We start from the raw sequence: 7,959 nt of genomic DNA, 5'->3' as shown, positions 1-7,959 counted from the left end.
AGCAGGGCCAGGGTTCTCTCTCTCTCTTTTTTCTAATCAAAGTTTGTTTACATTTATGCTGAATAAAGCAGTGCTAAGGCAGGCCACAACTTCTCCATATCCTTCCAGGAAGAACTGGAGTCTGGGAAGGGACCCCCTCTTTGTCCAAATTTGAGCCATTTAGTCAGCATCTACTATGTGGCAGGTGCCAAGGCCAACTCCTTCTATTGGCTCTAGGGGGGTCAATATCCCCCTGCAAGTGTTTCTGGGGCAAGTGGCTTCCTGCAATTTTCTTCAACTGGCACACCGCCCTCTCCGGCAGTCCAGGGAACACCTGAACTGTGGAGCTGGTTGGCACAACCTGCCCAACTCTCTGGCCACCACACAAGGCCCTGTTATAATAGAGATATATCAGAAAACTTGGAAAGCAGGGCATTTTGATCTTGTTGTTTGGGCCAGAACCCTGCCCATATAGTTTCCAGTTTTTGCTTTGCTTTATCTTTTTATTTTACTTTTTTATTTTTCAAAATAAACTTGTATATATTTAAGGTATGCCACATGATGATTTGATATACAGACACATAGTGAAACGATTACTACAGTCAGCTAATTATCACATCTATGTCATCATATAGCTATTTTTTTGAATGTGGTGAGAGCATTTGAAATCTATTCTCTTAGCAAATTTCCAGTACTCAGTGCAGTATTATTAATTATAGTCATCATGTGTACATTAGCTCTCTAAACCTGCTCATCCTATAAAGCTCTGTGTCCTTTGACTGACACCTTCCATTCCCCCCACCTCTCTACTCCTGGAAACCTCTGTTCAACTCTGCTTCTGTGTATTTGACTTCTTTAGATTTCACATATAGTGAGAGCATGCATTCTCTTTCTGTGTCTCACTTATTTCACTTAATATAATGTCCTCCAGATTTATCCATATTGTTACAAATGTCAGCATCTTTTTAAATGTTGAATAATATTCCACTGTATGTGTATGATATATACATATATGTTGAGATATATATATATATATATATTTAAGTTTTTTAAAAATTTATTTATTTGAGAGAGAGAGAGAAAGAGCATGAGCAGGGGGGTGGGCGGGAGAGGGAGAAGCAGACTCCGTGCTGAGCAGTAAGCCTGATGTGGGGCTTGACCCCAGGACCCAGAGATCATGACCTGAGCCAAAGGTGGACACTTAACTGACTGAGTCACCCAGGCACCCCATCTCACAATTTCTTTATCCGTTTATCTGTCGGTGGACACTTAGATTATTTCCACGTCTTGGCTACTGTAAACAATACTGCAATGGACATGGGGGTTGCATATCTTTTTGAGTACTGACTTCATTTCCTTGAGGTATATATTTAAAAGGGGGATTGCTGGATTATATGGTAGTTCTTTTTTTTTTTTTTTTTTTTTTTTTAGTTTGCTTGAGGAACCCCCATACTGTTTTCCACAGTGGCTGCACTAATTTACATTCCCAGCAACAGTGGACAAGGGTCCCCTTTTCTCCACATCCTCACCAATACTTGTTTTTATCTTTGTGATAATAGCCATTCTAACAGGTGTGAGGTGATATCTCATTGTGGTTTTGCTTTGCATTTCCCTGATGATTAGTGATGTTGAATACCTTTTCATATAGCTGTTGGCCATTTGTGTGTCTTTGGAAAAATTTTTATTTAGGTCCTTTGCCCATTTTTAAATTGGGTTGTTTAGTTTTTTTGCTATTGCATTGTATGAGCTCCTTGGAGATTGACCTCTATCAGATACGTGGTTTACATGTATGTTCTCCCAATCCATAGGTTGCTTTTTCATTGTGTGGATTATTCCCTTCACTGTTTTAAGTTTTTTTCATTTCATGTAGTCTCACATGTTCATTTTTCCTTTTGTTGCCTGAACTTTCGGTGTTATATCCAAAATATCACTGCCAAGGCCAAAACAGAGCAGCTTTTCCTCCATGTCTTCTGTTAGAAGCCTTGTGATTTCAGGCCTTAACATTTAATCCATTTTGAGTTGATTTTTGTGCATACGAAAGATAAAGGGTCTGATTTTGTTCTTTTGCATGCGGCTCTCCGGTTTTCCCACCACCATTCATCTAAGAGACTACTGTTCCCCATTATGTATTCTTGGCACATGTAGTGTGGATGGGTTGGAACGATTGGATTAAGAACGCAATGGGGCCTGCCTAGACATTAGCATGATCCTGAAGTGTCTGACAGGAATTGGACCTTACAAATTCACTAAAACACAAACAAGTCTATTATTTTTTAAACCTAGTACCTAATGAATATCAGTGGTGAAAGGATCAACTTTAACTAGAACTGAAGGCAGTCACAACTGATTTCCCCACAGACTAGATTAGGCGCTTCTTCTTGACACTCCTTGAAACTTGACACTTACTCTACCTTGTCAGGGGTCACACTGCCCTCTAATATTTGAGCTTATGTGTCTTTCATGCTGACAAGACCAGAAACTCACTGAGAGCAAAAATTCTCGTTTCCATGTCTATGTCCAGTTCAGAGCAGCATTTGTCTAGAAATCTAGGACACTTAGAGAAGGCTAAGCAGCTCATCCATCAGAACCTTGGTCTCCGATTTGGAAATTGCTTTGCATGTGGAGGAAACAATATGGTGCCTGGTAAGTCACCAACCTTTGTTGATTTTATTTTGAATGAGTTGGGGCACCCTTGGACTGACATGATCTGGCTTTAAAAGGATCCATCTGGCTGCTGGGTCGAGAATAGATTTGTGGGGATGGAGGTGCAGAGACTGGCTGAGAGGCTGTGTCAATCATTTAGGTGAAATACGGTGGTGGCTTGAACCAGGGCAGGAGTAGCGGAAGGTAAGAATGTTCACAATGTTCTTTATTATGAATACCAGGCTGTTGGGATTGGCTGATAGAGCAAATGTGGGGTGCAAGGGAAAGAAAGAGGAGTCAAGGATGATTCTAGTGTCTTTGGTTTGAGTAGCAAAAGGTTGGAATTGCCATTGACTGAGCTGGGGAAGAGCAGGGGTGGGAATAAATTTGGAAAAATGTCCCCTCTAGGGTAGGAGAGGGTCACTGTCATTGGGCTCATTCCACAGCTTTTCCCAGCTCCACATCCTTGCCTTTGGGAAAACCCCAGTCCTGACACTGCTCCTAAGGCACCAGCTTCTGACCCCCGCCTCCTTCAGCACCCCTTTACGTGCTGCCCTTCCCCTGGGGTGTCCTCAGGTCTGTCAGACGCAGCGGGAAGGAAAATCAGCTTCTACCTAATGAGCTCATGTTAAGTGGACTTCACTGTGCATTTAATTAAAGCTGTTATAATCTTGAAGGGTATTTTGATACATAGTACTTGATACAGAGTAATTAGACTACTGTGGGCATGCACATAAATATCTTTGGGCTGAGGTTTTAAGCTGGGCTCTGCTGCTGTGGGCTCGTATGAGCTGCCTTGCCAATAATTTCAAAGCCAATAACATTTACACACTCCATATTTGCAGCCTTCTCAGCCATTCTGGCTAGCGGATGAATTGCAAGGTCACTGGTTATATTTCATATGGTTTAGGGGAAGGATTCCCAATCCTATCACTCTCCTGCTCGCATGATTGTATAGTTTCTCACTGAGTATGCAATGAGGTCAACGCTGCTTGAAGAGGGCTCCTGGCCTACCCAATGTAGTTGCCCACTATGTTTGTGGTAGATTCTAGGCCTTTAAAACTTGATTCAAAGGAACCCTCCAAGCCTCTGCTTTAGCATTTTCTTCTATTTTGGAATTCTTCTGTCTCTTATTCTGTGTCTGTCACAATGGGCCAGGATATCATGATATCTCAGTGGCTTATGTATCAAAGGGGTTTTTTATTCCCTCCTTCTGACCTTCTCACTGCAGGTCAGCTGCAGCTCAGCTACACTGCCAATTATCAGGGGAGAAGAAAAAAGAGGAAACCGTGATCACACGTACCGGATCTTAGAGCTTCTACTCAGAACCAGCACATTTGCTTCCACTAACATTTCCTTGGCCAGGTAAGTCATAGGACCAAGCCTGCCATCAGTGGGGTGGGGAAGTATGATCCCCTCCCAAGCAGAGAGAGTGAGTGTTTGTGAACAACGATACAATCTAGAGAGGCATTATGGATCTTTCTAGGGTGACCCCCCATTTTTATTTCCAAAGCAGTAAAGCAGTGATCATTCTGTACTTTCCATTAGGGTGGTTTTTTTTGTTTGTTTGTGTCTTGTTGTTGTGGGGTTTTTTGTTTTTATTTTATTTTTTTTAAGTTTGCACTTTCCTCTTTTCAGAGGCAATGTTCCTTGTCATCTCTCTCATCTGCAGTGCCTGCATGGAGTGCTTTGCCCTTAGACACTGGATACATGTTCTGTGAATTAAATGTTCCATTTCCAGCACTGCACTACCCAGGAGGCAGCATATGAACTTGAGGAGCCTGAGAAAGCTAGAACTGCTCCCCTTCCAAAGACCTGCAGCTCTCTTCCATAATAATCTTATTACATTCAATCCTGTATCAGCCTTGGGATGTTGGCCCTAGTTTACCCCAATTATACCTATGAGAACACGGAGGCCCAGAGAGACACAGGCATGCTCACCATGACAGGAAGCTACATTACTGCCAGTTTAGCATTACTTTTAAATTTAAAATTCTGTCTAGAAATGATTACCGTTTCATGGCCAAAGGGATGAGCCCAAATCTTCTACCAAGGGAATGCCTTTGCTCACACATATGCCCTTTGACTCCCAGGGAGTGGGAATGGGGGAGAATTACCCAACAATCCAGCAAGATTCAGAAAGATTTACTTAATTGTTGGAGTTGACTCTTGCATTAAATTATTTGTGTTAGGGAGAACACAAGAATGAAAATGGATCCTTTGGGGTGAGAGTGCAGAAAAGGAAGAAAATAAGAGGATAAAAATAGAAGGAACCGAAATATTAGTGGAGATGTCAAAAAGTAAGTTTTTAAAAGAAAGAGTCATTATGTCAATTCATCATTTGTTGCTATTAATTGCCAATACATGCACTAAGTATTGGAGATGCAAAATGGAAAAGAGCCGGTCCTTAACCTTGAAGGGGTCTTCAACTTGGAAGCGGAGACTCCTCCCGATGCAAGGCAGAGTAATAACCATCCCCTCGGAGGCATAACCCAAACATGTTGGGAACACCAGACAAGGAGGAGGGGAAGGCAAACGGGAGCAAAAGCTGCTGATCCCAGCAGTATCACCCTAGTCCAGGCAGCTTATTAACCAGATTGTCAATAATGTCATGGTAAATGTTTCTAATGTTTTTTTAAAAGCCTCCAAGCATTTTATTGCATTTGACCCTTCATCTAATAAAGCTATCTGCCTATGCCAAGTGGTGTCAGCATGCCACTTAACATGAGCCGCCAGCTCCATTCCAAGGCCCGTGAGGGAGAAGGCAGCTCCTTCACAAAAAGCAGCCCTTTCTCCCCCCATGTCTGGTCTAACTCACACCCTAGCCAATCTGAGCTGCGTCCTGGGTGTGTTGCATGTCCTAGTTCCCTGCCAGACACCAACCAGTTGCTCCTACAGGGAGGCCAAAGAGCACCAGGCATAAGTGTGGGCATCTGAACCAGCCAGAATGTCCAAGTTCACGCCCCGGCTCCACCACTGGACCCTAAGTCCATGGTGAGCATTCATTTTGCTATCTTTAAAACAGAAGTGATGAGAACGTGCTTTGCCAACATCTTGTGGTTACTATGAATGCCTTAACAGTTCTCCATTCTAGCTCTGCCCTCACCAGGCATACGTAACGCTTACTGAAAGCTAAGCTGGTGCCATACTCTAGGCTGGGCACTTTCTGGGAGGGTCCCATTTAACCCCCACAATGCCCTGGGGTCAACTGTGTCTTTACCTCCATGGTATAGATAAAGTAACGTGGCTTTGTGACCTCAAGGAAACTTCCCTGTAGTACACAGCTATTAAATGGCTGAAGTGGCACTTGAACCTGGATGAATCATGCTACCGGGATAAACCGTTTGTGATCAGACTCTACTCCCAAAGGAAGGAGAGAAGTGGTCCCCAAGCTGGGATATACAAATTACTTGGGAAGTTATATCACAACACCCTCTCCTGGCACACACACACACACACACACACACACACACACACACACTCTTTCTCCTTCTCACTCTCCCAGGCTCCACCCAGCAGATTATGATTCAGTGTACTACAGTGGGATCCAGCAATATCCACTTTTTAAAACAAATGCTTCAGGTAATTTGGACAAAGCTGGTTCTTAGAAAAACTTTTGGGACCTCAATTTGACTTACAGGCTTTCTTGGTTCAACTCCTCTCTGCTACATGAATCTGGTCTATGTCCTCAGACTTTTCTACCTCATTAGAAGGTCATCCATCCACCCACTGAGCCTGTGCACCCTTGTACTGGGTGTTGGCAACGCAGGTGAGAGGAAGGCATGGTTCCCAACTTCGAGGTGCTCATGGCTTTCACAGGAATGCTACTCCTCTCCACGTCCGTGCATTAGTTTCAGAATGTGCGCTGGAGACATAGTAGATAAGTCTCCCTTTGGCTTCCAGCCCTTCTTGGTCTCCTCTTCTTTGGGCAATACCCCTGAAGGAGAGGATGGAGCAAAGAGTGGTTTATAAGGGTGGACTGGGTCTCTGAGGGCTTACTTTTCTGTCCTGAGTGCCCCTCCCCTGGCAGTCAGCTTGGTGTGTGCTTATGGTTGCTCTGTCTACCCTGCTGTTGTATCCCAACAGGTCCCCAAAATAAGCATTAGCAGCCACAGTGAGACCTATCCGTATCCACCCTCCACAGCTGAGGAAGGGGTCTGGAGGCTTGGAGATGGGAAGGAGAGGGAAGCAGAGCCAGACCAAGGCTTCATGGGAGGTCATGGATGGATTTTGGAGGGGCGCACAGACCCTTGAAATTGTACATATATGTCTCACGTGCATTGCCTGCGAGAACTGGAGGAGTCCATTAGTGTCATTGTGTTTGTAAAGCATTTGCAACTCAAAAGCTTAAGAGCTACTGCTCTCCATTCCCTCAAAGGGGGCAAAACCCTGCCTTCAGAGAAGAATTTCATTAGGCTTCACATGTTCCCTAAACTTCTTGCTGAAGAGTCTTACCTCATTTGATCTTTGTTCCCATTCTGTGGAATAATCATTAGCTCTACTTAGTGATTTGATAGCTAAGGTCTTGATAGGTAAAAGAAACTTTGCCCAAGTCCCATGGCTACTAAGTGGCAAAGGCAGGGTCCACACTCAGGTCCAGTGGACTCCCAGCCCAGAGCTTAGGCCGTTCGGTCACTCAAGCTCAGCCATGGCATGTTCTCTGCTGGCCAAAGACCCAAACCTTATTCACGTTGACAAAAAAAAAACAAAAAAAAAAAAAACAAAACGTTCATTCCACTAGAAGAAATTAAGTTTCTTTCACTTTCAGAAAATACCAGGGAAGCAGCCAGTTTAAATTAGTAATAAGATTGGGATGCCTGGGTAGTTGGTTAAGCACCTGCTTACAGCTCGGGTCGTGATCCCAGGGTCCTGGGATGGATTCCTACATGGGGCTTCTTGTTCAGCGGGGACTCTGCTTTTCCCTCTGCCTGCCACTACCCTTCCCCCTGACAAATAAATAAAACCTTTAAAAGTAAATAAATTAATTAATGAGAATTCAATAGCACTTTTTGAACACCTACTTTTATGTCGAGAACTTACGAATATTATTGTATTTAAGTTTCAGAAAAATCCTGAAAGTCCTGTCTTTCCATTCTACAGACAAAGATGATAAATCCCAGAGAGACTGGATTAAGTTGTCCAAGCTTCCACTGCTGGAGGGCCAGAATTTGAACCCAGGCCTACCAAAGTCTTCATAGTTTTAACTTTCTACATCTTTCTTACCTTCTGGTGACTTACAGGATCTGCTTGGGAAGCAACTGGCTTAGTGCCTAAGACAGAGAGTTGAGGGATGGGGATGGAAATGGTGGGCTACTCAATTTCTCTGAACCTCAGTTT

Source organism: Ailuropoda melanoleuca, chromosome 8, assembly GCF_002007445.2.
Source record: "Ailuropoda melanoleuca isolate Jingjing chromosome 8, ASM200744v2, whole genome shotgun sequence".
In the NCBI taxonomy this organism is placed as follows: domain Eukaryota; kingdom Metazoa; phylum Chordata; class Mammalia; order Carnivora; family Ursidae; genus Ailuropoda; species Ailuropoda melanoleuca.
Note: the sequence above shows the minus strand (reverse complement) of the source record.